The sequence below is a fragment of the Nestor notabilis genome, unplaced genomic scaffold, assembly GCF_000696875.1.
Source record: "Nestor notabilis isolate BGI_N333 unplaced genomic scaffold, ASM69687v1 scaffold9052, whole genome shotgun sequence".
NCBI classification, from domain to species: domain Eukaryota; kingdom Metazoa; phylum Chordata; class Aves; order Psittaciformes; family Psittacidae; genus Nestor; species Nestor notabilis.
In genome coordinates this window covers 13,325-26,931 of record NW_009918740.1, presented here as the reverse complement: position 1 = coordinate 26,931, position 13,607 = coordinate 13,325, and positions in this window count along the sequence as shown.

The window sequence follows — 13,607 nt, the reverse complement described above, 5'->3', positions numbered from 1 at the left end:
GAAGGAAAAAGATACATCTCCATTTAAACATAAAAGATAAGGCAACTGCCATACATGAAGCTGTCACAACTGTCACCGTTAGCTCAAAAATAAGAACTCTACATGGAGACTAACAGATCTGGAGACTGAAGATCTTTCTGTAACACTGGATGGTCCTTTTTTTTTTTTTTGCCTGTTCAGGTAATTGCTCTCTGTATGTCTTTTTAAACACAGCCTTACATGTTGCTCTTCCTCAAGGTAACTTGGACTGTTCAGACAAGGGTTCCCAAATTCTGAAACTAAGCATAAGAACTAAATCATAAACACCTAATTTGGGCAACTCCAGTTAATCAGTTTGAGAGGCCACTCCCCTCCCAGACTGAGCAAACAGTCTAACACATCAAATGGCACCACTCGAACTTTACATTACCTTCTGTTAATATAACCAATTCTCTACCTGAAAGTATCTAAGCAGGTTTTCTGGACCTTGAACAGAGACCAGCAGAAGATTAAAAAACAACAACAAAAAAGGTTATACAGAATTGAGGCAGTGACAAGATGTCAGCTAGACTCAATAAAGAGGAGACAAATGGCAACTATTAAAAGTGGAAAAATACATATCTGTAAGTAAATGACATATCATTAAGACAGCATTAGTATATATGAAACCTGGAAAAGTAATAACTATTAATGTCAGTCAATAAGATTAAACGAAACATGAATAATTAGCAAACAAAACCTACAGGACAAGTAGTGATTCTCCAGAGTTTTTAACAGAATCAAAAAAGGTAAAATAACTGTGAATAATACTAGGCAAGCAACACTGATACTGTCAACAAAAGCAGGCACACACATAGAGCAAAGCACACTTTCTATAGGAAGCTACAGCTGAAAGGCAGAGTAAGAACAGCTGTGTATTTTACTGTCAAATCCCTCTAAAGAAGCAGCAGAAGGATCACACATTATATACAGAGCACTGTTCCCAAATACGTTTTTGAGCTGGGCAGACCTATTTGCTCTCTTTTGTTTCTCAGGCAGAAAAAGGAAGTGAAATTTTATGTATGTCTTCAAAATAATTTCTTCTGAATTACAAACACTATCATTCTTCCACTGTTACAGCCTAACACACAGTCCATCCTGCCAAGAACTAACAGTGGGCCAATAAATTTATAAAAAAATAAATTTATCTGCATTCTAAGCGAATTTTCTCTTTTTTACCACCCAAGTGTGCTACTTTTCAACACACCCAAGTATGCTGAAGAGTAACCAGCAGAATCCTTCCACTGCAGTTTATTTCCTTTTGACAACTAGGATCCATGAGCCTGAAAGTAAACATTCCAAGAAGCTTCTGGTTTTCACTTGTAGTACTTACAATTCAGATCTACAGTTTAGCTATTTAAAAAATCTATCTACATTTCTGTTTAATAAAAAGGAACCCATGAGAATGTCTTCAAAAGGACTAGTTACTTATGCCTCATTAGTAATTTATTAAAGCACAGAACAATCAAGTACTATGATGCTGAAACTTAAGTTGTGCATCTTGAATGCATTTTCAGCACACTTGGTAGATAGATCTATCTGTGAAGTAAATAAAAAGAGCTGCTTTTAAAGTAGATTTTATAAATAACTTTAAAAAAATCCTTTGTGCTGTACACAAAATCCAAGTAAGCCAATTTCAGCATCTCCAAGAAGGTACTACAGATACTACAGTTAGTTCTGTTTTTTCTTATGACTGTCCCAACAACTATACTTTCCATCTCAATGAATGTATTCTTACTGGAGAGGCTCCAACAAAATGCAGATGAAGAGCTCAGGATATCAGCTTAATTATGAAAACCTAAAAGCAGAGAATGGCATTGACCATCCACAGAACTACATGTCATACTATACTGTGATAAGTGAGGTTTGTTCATCAAAAGGTTTAAGGGGTATGTTGCTTGTTATACTTTAAGAAACTCTTTGTAACTGTTGTTTGTGAAACATCTTTTTCTTTGTGAAGGGAGAGGGAAAGTCAATTGTACTATTATGGAAAGTATGCTTTATTAAAGTAGGATAAATGCTTTTAGAGAAGGAAAAGGAAGGGGGGCTGGGTGGTTCGACTCGGTGTCTTGTTGCAGAATGTTGTAAAGCTTATAACCATATAAAGAATGGAGGTTGAGGGAGTGGTTAGCCTAATGAGAGAAACTTCTTGAAACTCCTCGAAACTTCTCGAAGCTTCTTGAAACTTCTCGATGGTGAAACCCCAGCAACGAAAAGGAACCAATGGAAAGGAGATCTGGGCAAAAGAGATAACGGGATAGGCTGAAGCCAAAGTATCTGGACAAAAGGGACAACAGGATTGGCTGAAGCCAAAAATCGAGAGGTATAAGGGACAGCCTCCCAGGGGACCGGTGTGCGTCTTGCGTGGAGCGGGGACTCCCTGGCGCACCCAGCGCTGTTTTTTTATCTGCTACCGCTTGCTCAATTCAATAAAATTTACGTTTTCAAACGAGAGTGGCTCACTCGTTTATGACAATACTATGATAACAAATTGTTTCAGAAATCAAGAGAGCTTTGGTTCTTCACAACTTAGCTATCTCTGCTAATGGAAGAAGGATCCAAACTGCAGGTTTTGAACACTCTTTTTTTTTAACCAAACCCCCCCCCCCCCAAAAAAAGGCAACCCAGATACAAACTGTTATGGGATTATGAAATATTTCCCTTCTGAATTCATTAACCTTATTGAGAGAAGCGCTGCAGGAGAAACTTGATGATGGCAGCAAAATGTGGTAGGCATGAAGTGCCTTCTGTCTGACTAAAACTGCAGTAGAAGCACATACTCAAATTAATGAAAGCAAAAGAAGTTTCCAAGAATCAAGACTAAATTTGCTAAATTGAAGAGGGTTGTTAAAGAAAATCTGTTTCAGTTTTCGGAGAAGTAACAAGTAAAAATATGTATTACCTTAGCACATTGTTACTGAGACCAAACATACATAAAAGAAACTGAGCGCAAAATTTCAAATAGAAATCTTTGAAAGCAGCAAGTAACCAAGTAAACATACAAGAACTGCATATGTTATAAAGATCAAAACACAATCCTAACCTCACTGTGATGACTACTGTTTAACAGCTCACCCTGTACTTTGCTGTCCAATATTAAAGCTACTTCAATTGTCTGTACATCTTATCAGTCTCCAATTAAAGCATTTGAGCTACTGAAATTACATTCTATAACCATGCAGTCCTACAAAAAAAAACCCAAAAAGTATCAGCTATTTTCATTGCAAGTACCCTGCCAATATTTAAATGACTACTAACAAAGATTGCTAGCAAGTTCTACGTCAGTAGCAGTACATACAAGCTTGGTCTTGTTAGGGAAGTTACTCTAGAAGCTACAATTTAAAATGTTAAAACAAAACCATTTTTAAGGCTAATATTATACTGACGTTTCCATGGGAAAACAACTGGAAGCCACTAGAATGGCAGTGAATGACAGACAGACTCAAACTATGAAATGACAGAAGAGGAGAAACTGAAGTAGAGAGGATCCTCAAGGTACTGAAAAGAAGTGAGAGCAAGGACTGGATTAAGCTGTATGCAACAAGTTTTCTCACCAGTAAAAAGGGGAAAAGGTGACAGAGACCTGATCTGCATCTCAAGAGAGTAAACCAGGTATTAGGCTGCCTAATTACTAGATTGAAACCCCACACATTCATGCAATGCACAGCACTACAGCTCTCTGGCTTCTCTGCACAAATCTTCTCAAAACACTCAGCAAGTGTAATTCTATCCCAAACCTATGCTGAACAGAGGATCAGCTGCCCTACCAATGCTGAAAAGCAGCATTGTTAAATGTTCCAATCAAGTCAACAGAAGTGTTATTATTTGCCTGCACTTGATCTGGATCAAGTTTGTACCAATGGATGATCCTGCAGTGAGTAATGAACAAATTCGCTATTGGAAGAGGTGAAGCTGTGATCTAAGGTACATGAGCCCGCATAAAACTAGTTATACATGCAGCATTCCAAAGTAAAACAGCAACCAAAACACCCTACAGCCTCCTGAACAATCTTATTCCAGGCATCAACGAAACAAGTTTTCAAAAAGTCCAATTACAGGTAATATTCTTACTTTGTATTTTGTTTAAAGAAATCTTTTCCACCATTACTTGACACAGTATTTTTATTTATTTCTATCGAGCTAATTACTTTCCCACTGAAGACATTAAAACTCCCATCAACTTCCATGAGAACCATTAGGCCAACGTAAGAAACCTCAGAAACCAAATGGCTTGCTTTAAATTTCATTACTGCATGTAAGTTTTCCAACATTTAAATCAGCTGAAGGTTTGCAGTAAAATATAAAATTTTCTATTTTCCAGCCCTTCACTTTCACAGTTCTCAAGTGTCTAGAAGAAATAAAAGTTTAAAAACCCAATGTGTTATTCCACAGGACCATTTTGAAACTAAGGGTTTGTTTTGCATAGAAGCAAGATTTGAAGCATTCAGTCAGGATACCAGTCTCCTCTTCACTGAATGCATGATTATTACTTTTTACTTGACTTTGAAAAAATTAGTCAGGTGTTTAGTCTCAAGGGCTTGTTCCTTTAGAAATAACTCCTAAGAAGGACACACAAGACTAAAGGACAAAGTTGGGCTAATTCGTACTTGTGAAGTCTTCTTACAAAAAGAATACAGAAAAGGCTGAAGATTTACCATCGCTTTTGCTCTATCACAAAATATGATAACAATTTGCCACATCCACTTAGTGAATCCGTACGTGCCTATAGCAGGTTTCAATCTTTAAAACGGAATGAGACACAAGATCTCCAGAGCTTCAAAGATCTCTGGTTTCCTTTATGGTACAAAGGAAGCCTTAAGTTAACGCAGCTTTACTATCCAAAAATCATTTAAACATATAGTCAAAGGAATGATACCTACTGATGCCACAGAAATTGGTCTAATTCCTCAGAGACACAAATACCCTTCACAAGCTCTATTTTGGTACTGTCTTCACTTATCCCATCCTCAAAGAAAGCGGAAAGACCAAAAAGTGTGATAAAACCAGAAGTTAGGTCATGAAAAACTTAAGTAAAGAATAAAGTCTAAGAACAGAATTATCAAAAGTCCTCAAAACTCAAAAGGGAATTTTGTTTTATGCAGAAATAAGGTAATATTCTGTAGCAGAATTAATTGTAACTCATCCCTTCAGGTAAACCAACAACAATTTCTTTCCTTTTCAGAAACAGGAAAAGACACATGCTGCAATTTATGTGAGGATGCTAGCAGATAAACAACTGACAACTCTTACAGACAGTAAGAAACAGAGCAGTATGCAAATTTCTTACATGGTCTAGCTAGTATTTTCAATGTGTGCTGCAACAAAAAAATTACTATTTATATATGTAACTTAAAACAAAGGCAAAACACTTAAAATTTTAATATCATGTATTCTATTGCTCTTAAACAGCTTGCTCTGAAAAAGTTTGAATTGTTCTAGGCTGTGATTTTAAAACTGTATTTACTTGCCTGTAAAATCAGAGTAGTCCTTTCAACTATGAAGTAGATCGCTAGCCAGCCATTACTCTGCCATCTGTGTTCAGACCCTCAGCCTAGATGGCCAATTTAAATTTCAAGCAGCTGAAACTATTCAAGTAAAAATACCGAAGTGTGCTATTATTTCTAATTATCTTGTACCCTGCAATGCAGTTTCTTAAATTTGAAATAGCTTAAAAAAAAGCTGAGAGAAATATATGACTCAGCCTATTTGACAGGAAGGTTTGATATTTTACATAATTCACACTTCCCACAATACGTATTCATATCTGGTTTTGAAGCGATTACAACTAAAGTTTCTAATACAATAAACTACTAACCCACAACATTTTTTTAATCAATCCCCAAAATAAGATAAATACGCTAACAGCTGTACAATAACATGTCCTTCACACTAAATATTAATGACAGAGGTGATTTCTTGGGAGCAAGAAAAGATTCTTTTTTACTATGAAAAGCAATATGCTACAGTTAAAGGTGATGAGTGTTGATTTTTCTGTTCATTTTCTTAAAGCTTAACTTCTGTTCTAACCTCTGAACAGCAGGAGACAAAACAAGTCTGACTGAATAAACTTATTATTACTGAAGGTTCAGTTATTTAAAACATTTACTGTATTTGACTACATGTAAGAGCAGGTATGGCTGAACAATAAATATCTAATAGAATGGAAAAAATATATAGCAATACAGACACATTAACCAGCTACTTGATGCTTTCATCACTGAATATGGATAGACTCACCATTTTGCCCTAAATTGATATATTTAAGAAGAAAAATATTAACCCTGAAAAAACAGTAACTTCCTTCACTGTATGTGCATGGCTACTGTTGAAAAGTATATAATCAAGAACAGTTATTCTGGAAAGAAAATAAGGTAGACAATATGCCAATATGCTAAACTTCAAAGAAGGATTTTCTCCGGACAAATGTACATAGCAATCTTCAGTTCTCTGTAGGGATCATTTAAGTCATGCAGTAGAGAAACTGTGATTCAATGCTGGGGTGAAAAGTTTTCAAGGAATTGAATCATGAAACATTCAGAATAGTCAAGCATCAAAAATCAAGCAAGGAACAGTATAAAGTGGTCAATAACTCAATACTACAGAAACACACCCATTTTCCCCAACAATTTTGAGGACGAATTTCCTTCTAGATACAACTAAAAGCCTGACATCAAAGCATAACATCTAAACGTGGTTTTAGAATCCATTCCTCCATCTTCTTCCACATTATCTAATCTATGATTATTTTCTCTTATGTAATAGTATAATCAACTACTAAAGCCATATTTAGAAGCTCACATTTTGGTATTCTAACAATGGAAGGAAGTAAATGCATTTTACAGTTGCTTCTGGTCTGATCCAGATTCCATTATGATGGACACTGCTCAGAAAAGCATTTTCAGAGTACTGAGTATGCCTTGGAGGTAGTGAGATTTTTTTGTGTGTGTTTATCTTTCTTTCTCCAACAACAAAAAAATCCCACGAAATAATCTTCAAACCTTTCAAACACTGAAAAAGAAAGAATACCGACAATAGATTTAGTCTCTCAACCCTCAGTGATTTCTACAGAATCAAAGTCTCATGTTCAAGACAAGACTGGTTTTTAACTGCATGTATTTACAAGACCATATGAAAGTGCCTTTGCAAAACCCACATCACTAAACCAGCATAGATTAAAAATATTCTTCTTACATAAATGCACTTAATATGCATTTCTGCTCTATAGTTTACCCTTCCTTGTGTGTCACATCTTATTCTTGAATGCAACAGATACACGAGACACTAAGTTCTCTTGCTCTGCCAACGGTAACATTTCTGCTATAGATACACACAGCCAATAATAAGCCAAGCTACCACGAAGATTTGAAATCTAAAGAATAAAACAGTAATTTGTGACTGAGGATTCTACTGAAAGCATTATAAATTGCCCTACTATAAGGCTCAAATCTTGACAAATACTTCTAGTGCTATTTTCTCTTCTAGCATTGATTTTAAAAATTTCCACTTTCAAGCTAAGCTAGTTCATTTAAACATCAGCTACAATTTTTATTAGAAATTAAAATATCCAACATTGCATGTTTACAATGAGAAATTGCCAAAAAAAGAGAAAGAATTTCACAGATCTATTTTTAACACTGAGAAATGCCAAGTGAATTACGTAGCAAATCCTATCCTTTTCACGATACGTAAGAAATTAAAGTATCATTTTTCCGAAGCTCCTAAACTTGAGTCAAAATAAGTTATTGTGAAGAAATACTGAAGAAATGAACATGGATCACAGCTAAGATATACACGATCAAGTCCTTTGAAAAATAAAGGTCACATTTGTTTAGCTTTCCTGGCTGAACTCTGTAATTTGTACATCAATAGCAAACCTGAAACATCAAATCAATTTCTTTATCAGCCATCAAAATATTCACTCCAAGTACTGATCCTCAAGAATCAATACTTGTCTATCATACAGATTGGAGAGTCAACACAAATGTATTAAGGTTACGACTTAACCTTAACTATCTTAGGAGTTGTCTGAATCTAAACAAATTAACTTTATAATCTTCAGTTTTCTTCCCTCTCTACTTTTGGGCGGTATCCTTTGTCTTTTCCGTATGAACTTATAGCCCAATCTTGCCATTGGACTGGACAATATGAAAGTCAATTAATACTAATGGTCATCATGCTTGTGGACACCTGTTTTCTGAGGAACAGGCAAAATAATCAAGCTGTTAAAGAAATAAAGAAGAAAAAAAGGCAAAAGAGACTTTCTGAAGACCAATTACTTGACTTCCCAGATTTGGAGGGGGGGGTGTCTAAAGGCAAGAAGTTGCAAGCAATTTTCTAGTTCAGTAGAATAAAGTATCAGTAATGTCACACAACCTATTTTATACCATAACTCTTACTGATGATTCAAATAGAGACTGTGACCACTTAAGCACACACACTTTTCTGAACACATAAGGAAGTTATAAGCTGTCTACCCTCACAATTAAAAAAAACCTACTAGCATTAACAACAGTGGACAGAAAGGAATATTATGACGATTGTCAAATATTATTTCCCATGAAATATTTTGTTATTGCATATTTCAGCACTGACCGTGGAATACTTTACTTTTGAAAACTTGGAACATAACAACAGTCCAACAGAACACATGGTTTCCAAACAAGCTCTTGATTCATGTAGCCTCAGCAAACACCTCAACTTCAGGATGACATGGACTGTTTTTATTCTGCATGTTTAGACAGTATTTTCAATTTGTACAGCAAGTTCTTGGGGCAAAGGGGGAAAAAAACATTCACTGATCACTTGTAATCACAGGCCAAGAAACATATTAATTGCTGAAAAAAACATTCACACCAGTTGCAGAACATTCAAGTTAAATAAATCGTGGAAAAGTGAAAAGGGAAGGTTTTTAACCTGCAGGGAATAAGACACTTCAAGTCATGGCAGAAGGTGACTGGAAGACTTCACAGAAAGTTTCATAACATTTTTTGCAACTAATTCCAACAAACTGTCGCTGTCAGGAGCAGTGTGCAAACGAATGACTTTATAGCCAGCTCAGGTATCACTGCTGCTTTGACTGTACTGCAGACAGAAACCAAGATGATAGAAAAGAAATGCAAACCACCACATTAGAGCTGTGACAAACTATTTCCCCTTAACGTTTTTGTTCGAAGTGTTGCTACCTACACCGTCCTTGCAAAATGCCAAAGTACAAATAGAATTCTAAGCTTTCACAGTTTAGGTTTTTACTAAGTCTTAGAAGTGCCTTGGCTGCTTGCTGGGAGGCAACCAGGGTATCAGGTGCTACTGCTTCTGAATTGCAGGTAGCTTTCTGCTTAGCAATGCCTTAATCAAGTGTGTAACATCAATACATGCTAGCTAGTCCAAGTACAGGCACATGACCTATGTGGAAATATTCTCTGTCTAGCACCATTGGTGTTGCCTGGCCCCCTAAAGATAGCAAGAAAAGAATTCTTATTTTCACCTGATATGTAAAGAAAGAATTGCTGTCTTACAGAATTAGAGGTTAACCTGGCCTATTTCTTCTAAAATTTCTTTTAATTTTAGCCTCTATCACTACTTAATTTTCTCTTCCCTCCCCGCTCCCCTCCTCCCTGGTGTAGGAGAAAATCCTACCCCCCACTGACAAAAGGGATAGTAGAAGGTAGCAATTACTAATGAACTAGCAAGACAAGCTCTTCTAAAGCAAGAATTTAAGAGACTCTGAATAAGGAGAGAGGTATCCACACCTTCCCTTGGTGACAATAAGGATGAAAATACATTCTGGACTCCCCAGGAGTTTGAACTACATTCCAAGAAAGATGCTTCTGCTGTCACGTATCTCACTTGCTGAAAATCTGGATAAGAAAGCATAAATGCTTGTACATGTATTCAGAACATGTTTTCCAGGCACATACCAATTAGTTCCTTCCCTTCTGTTTCCTATCACTTGAATAAAAACATTGGGAAAGATCCAAATAATGACATTTTCATAGCAAAAAACCAAAGGCATTCAAACATTTCTGAGGCAACTCCAAAACAAACCAAACATGGAGGTACCTCTTTTCCAAACACCTGTCTCCCCATGACACGCTTCATGAAGTCTAACCAGCTCCTTAACAAAGATCATATGCTTTCCACATGCAACATGAATGGTATAGATCAACTATATTCCAAAGAATCAGTCTGCACCTGGAATAACCCTAAAGAACTTCACGAAGCATTATAGGGAAAAAACAAACAACAAACCACAAACCAGTGAAACACCTGAACATGCAAACATAACTATCTTACATGCATACACACATACAAGATCTTAAGAGTAATGGAGAGAACAGGTCCCATGCAGATACGTTTAGCCTGCACCTGACAAAGTGATGACTGAAGAGCATCTGCTCCCTTCAGAGAACAAACTACCATATTTGCACATTTAACTTCTGAGCTGAAGCAACTAAATATACAACTACCTGACAACAAAAAAAGCTCTAAATTTTGAATTTGGAAGATTTTAAAGTAGCATGAAATTTGCTACTTGTCCCATATTAGACATCACAGGGGAAAAAATTTCCAAGTCCACATGCTGAACGTCAGACACACACTCAGAGTAAGGGTACCCAAGGGATGAGAATGACGTCTATATGAGAGCTGTCCTTTCTCCCACATCCACCTCCCGCACTTAGTGATCAGCCTAACAAGACTCCATAATAGAAACTATCATCCTGTTAAAGCATCTCCTATTTACAGGTTTATTAAATTAATACTGATTTGGTTTTCAAATATATATTTATGATTTAATTTGTATGTTAAAAATTCAAATCTGATTTACAAAACAAAGAAAGGTTGGGACCAACACTTTTAAGCCTATTCTCGCTACACATACGCTTTGTGTGTTGCACAAATCTATTACAACAGGGTTACGCAAATGAGGTATCCTGCTTCCTTCCAGACTAGGTTAGCTCTTGCTTACCATTCAAACATGACAGCATAAGAAAGAAATGAGTAATCCAAGCAGAAAAGACTTTTAGTTGATCAGAAATTCCAATACAAAGAAAATTAACCTTTTAAAGGCTCATGTGTATCCTAGGAAGATGATGTAAAATATCAAAATATAGTAGGTTAAACTAAACTCTCTTATTTGGTAGAAGCAACACAACTTTTGAGAGAAACACCAAACTGGAACCTAAACTGATCTACACACATGTGGCATCCCAATGCAGCTGGTATAAGCAGAGGCCAAGTACACTTCAGCCAAAACTCTTGATTTCTGAACACTTGAAATTATCTCCACATTTTGTATCATCTCTTTAAAATACAGATTATAGTTTCTTCACAGTAATACAGAGCAAAGGGAACATCAAAAAATAAAGGGGAGGCATAGAATTGAAACACAAATACTGTCTTTTATACTAGCAAGAAGCCTTGCTAAGCTTTCCATTCTCAGGCATAACAAAAACACAAGTGGTTGTTGTAAGTACCATGCTGAACCCTGTGTACTCAAACCACTCAGTCTTCATAATAAAATAAAAGCAAGAGTTAAGGACTGAAGTCTTTCTACTACTGTCAAAACAGTATTATTCTATGTACCGTTCAACAAACTTCTGGAACACCACTTCTACTACAGTTCATGTTTTGCAAACCACCAGCAAAAATTCTTACTGAACATATTGCCTTAAGACAATTCAATAAGCTTAAAAAGCAGCTTGTTTTGTTATGACTTACAGGATTGACATAATTTGTTTCACAATTTATTATGATACTTGAGAAATTGTTCAAAGTGTTTTAATTATGTATTATCCTAAATGACATTTAATAAAACATGATGAGGATATGAGGGGTAAGTGTAGAATAAATGTTTCTTCTTAATTAAGCTTGTAATGACCAGGTTTCATGTGATCACTTAATTTATGACCACTGTCCAAGTATCCTCTGTGAGAATTACCTAATTTAGTCACCAAGACAACTGAAAGCCCTGACCATCTTCCTTCATTATGTAAACACTACATGTACTTTGCAGAGCATCGTGAAGGCCAAATTAAAAGTGTACAACTTTTCGGAATGTTCCTGCTTGATGAACAGCAGTTCAGCACATTAATGCTTAGGTCAACGAGCATCTACAGCAGATAGCTTCACAGCAAATAACTGATGTAAGAGAAGAGATGACTAATCATGAACTCCTCTAAATGGCATTAAATTAAGCTACCACCCAGAGACAAAAGCACTCCTTATTTACCACCCTGTTGCAAGCCCTACTGTGAGAATCCTCCTCTGGTGAAGTCTGCAGAGCAGGAAAGCTGTCCTGCACTACCAGCTAATGGAAAAAGCCATCTTTCTACTCCCATCCTCATGACCATCATACTGCATAGAAACACGGGCTGGGGACAAGGCTAAAGCAACTGGAGTTACTGTTATGCGTGCCCATTTCAAGTTTATTTTTTCAGAAGTTTGCATTTATTTTCAACCTCCTGCACAGTGCAACAGGGGAGAAAAAGAGTTTACTCAAATTGGTTCAGCTTCAGAACTGCCTGGTACTGAACACACACAAACCTGTCCAGACTTTATATACAAAACCCAGAGCTGGCTTACAATCAAGCTTTTCTGCTGGATCTGTAGAATAGCAGAGGATAATACCAGGCACAAACCCTCAGTTCAAGAACCCTTTTTAGAGTATCAAAGCTAAATTTTTGTTTCTGTTTTGTTTCATATTACAACTTTATGAATTAAAATGTCAGAAGAGCACACCTTTATATCAACAGGTAGAGTTAACTAAGGAAATATCTTACCACAAAAGGATCCTGTCCATATCGGCATATAATCTAGTCAGTAATGACTTTTGGAGGTGACAGTAAATTCATTTCAGAGCTTTTTTACTCTTAAACCACAATACCCTGCAAATGAATGTTCATGTAGCTCACAATATTCTCAACCCAATCTCTTCCCGACAGAGAGAAACCTTTATCTTGGTACCAACATGAAGTTTTATGGAGTGTGTGTGTGCCAGCTAAGACCATCAAATGATAAAATTAGTTAGAATACAGACAGAAGTGGGAGGACAGGAATTGATCAAATATTGCTCTTGTAAAGAAGATTAACACAGCTTAATGCTTTCCCGGGTTTTGAGGTAGCAAGCTAGTTTTATGATTACAGAATGCACCTGCTAGAGCCATCAGAAGGGGAGCCCTGGTGGCTATGCCACTCTTCCTGGCACAGCCAGGCTACCAAGAGCCCAGTCCCTGCCATGTCCTGACCCCTGCCAGCATTACACCCCCTCAGGACAGGAGTGACACTTCCAGCTACCTGTACTCCTAGAGAGGCACAACCTTTGTAAAAAGCCTTCAAACTTTTGGTTTTAATTCAAATTATTTATGTTGATCTGATTGTATAAATAAAACACCTTGAGAATACTGCTATTTTCATTAAACAATCCTAAATCACAGTGCATCATTTTGAGAAACAGTACATCACATGATACAGATCTGGTTAATTTTAGCATTGTACACCATTTCATACCAAGAAAGTTTAAAATAGGCAATTAACTTTTAATAACTAAAAAGAACTGTTAAAAAAGCAACTTTCTCCTTTAACCCTACTAA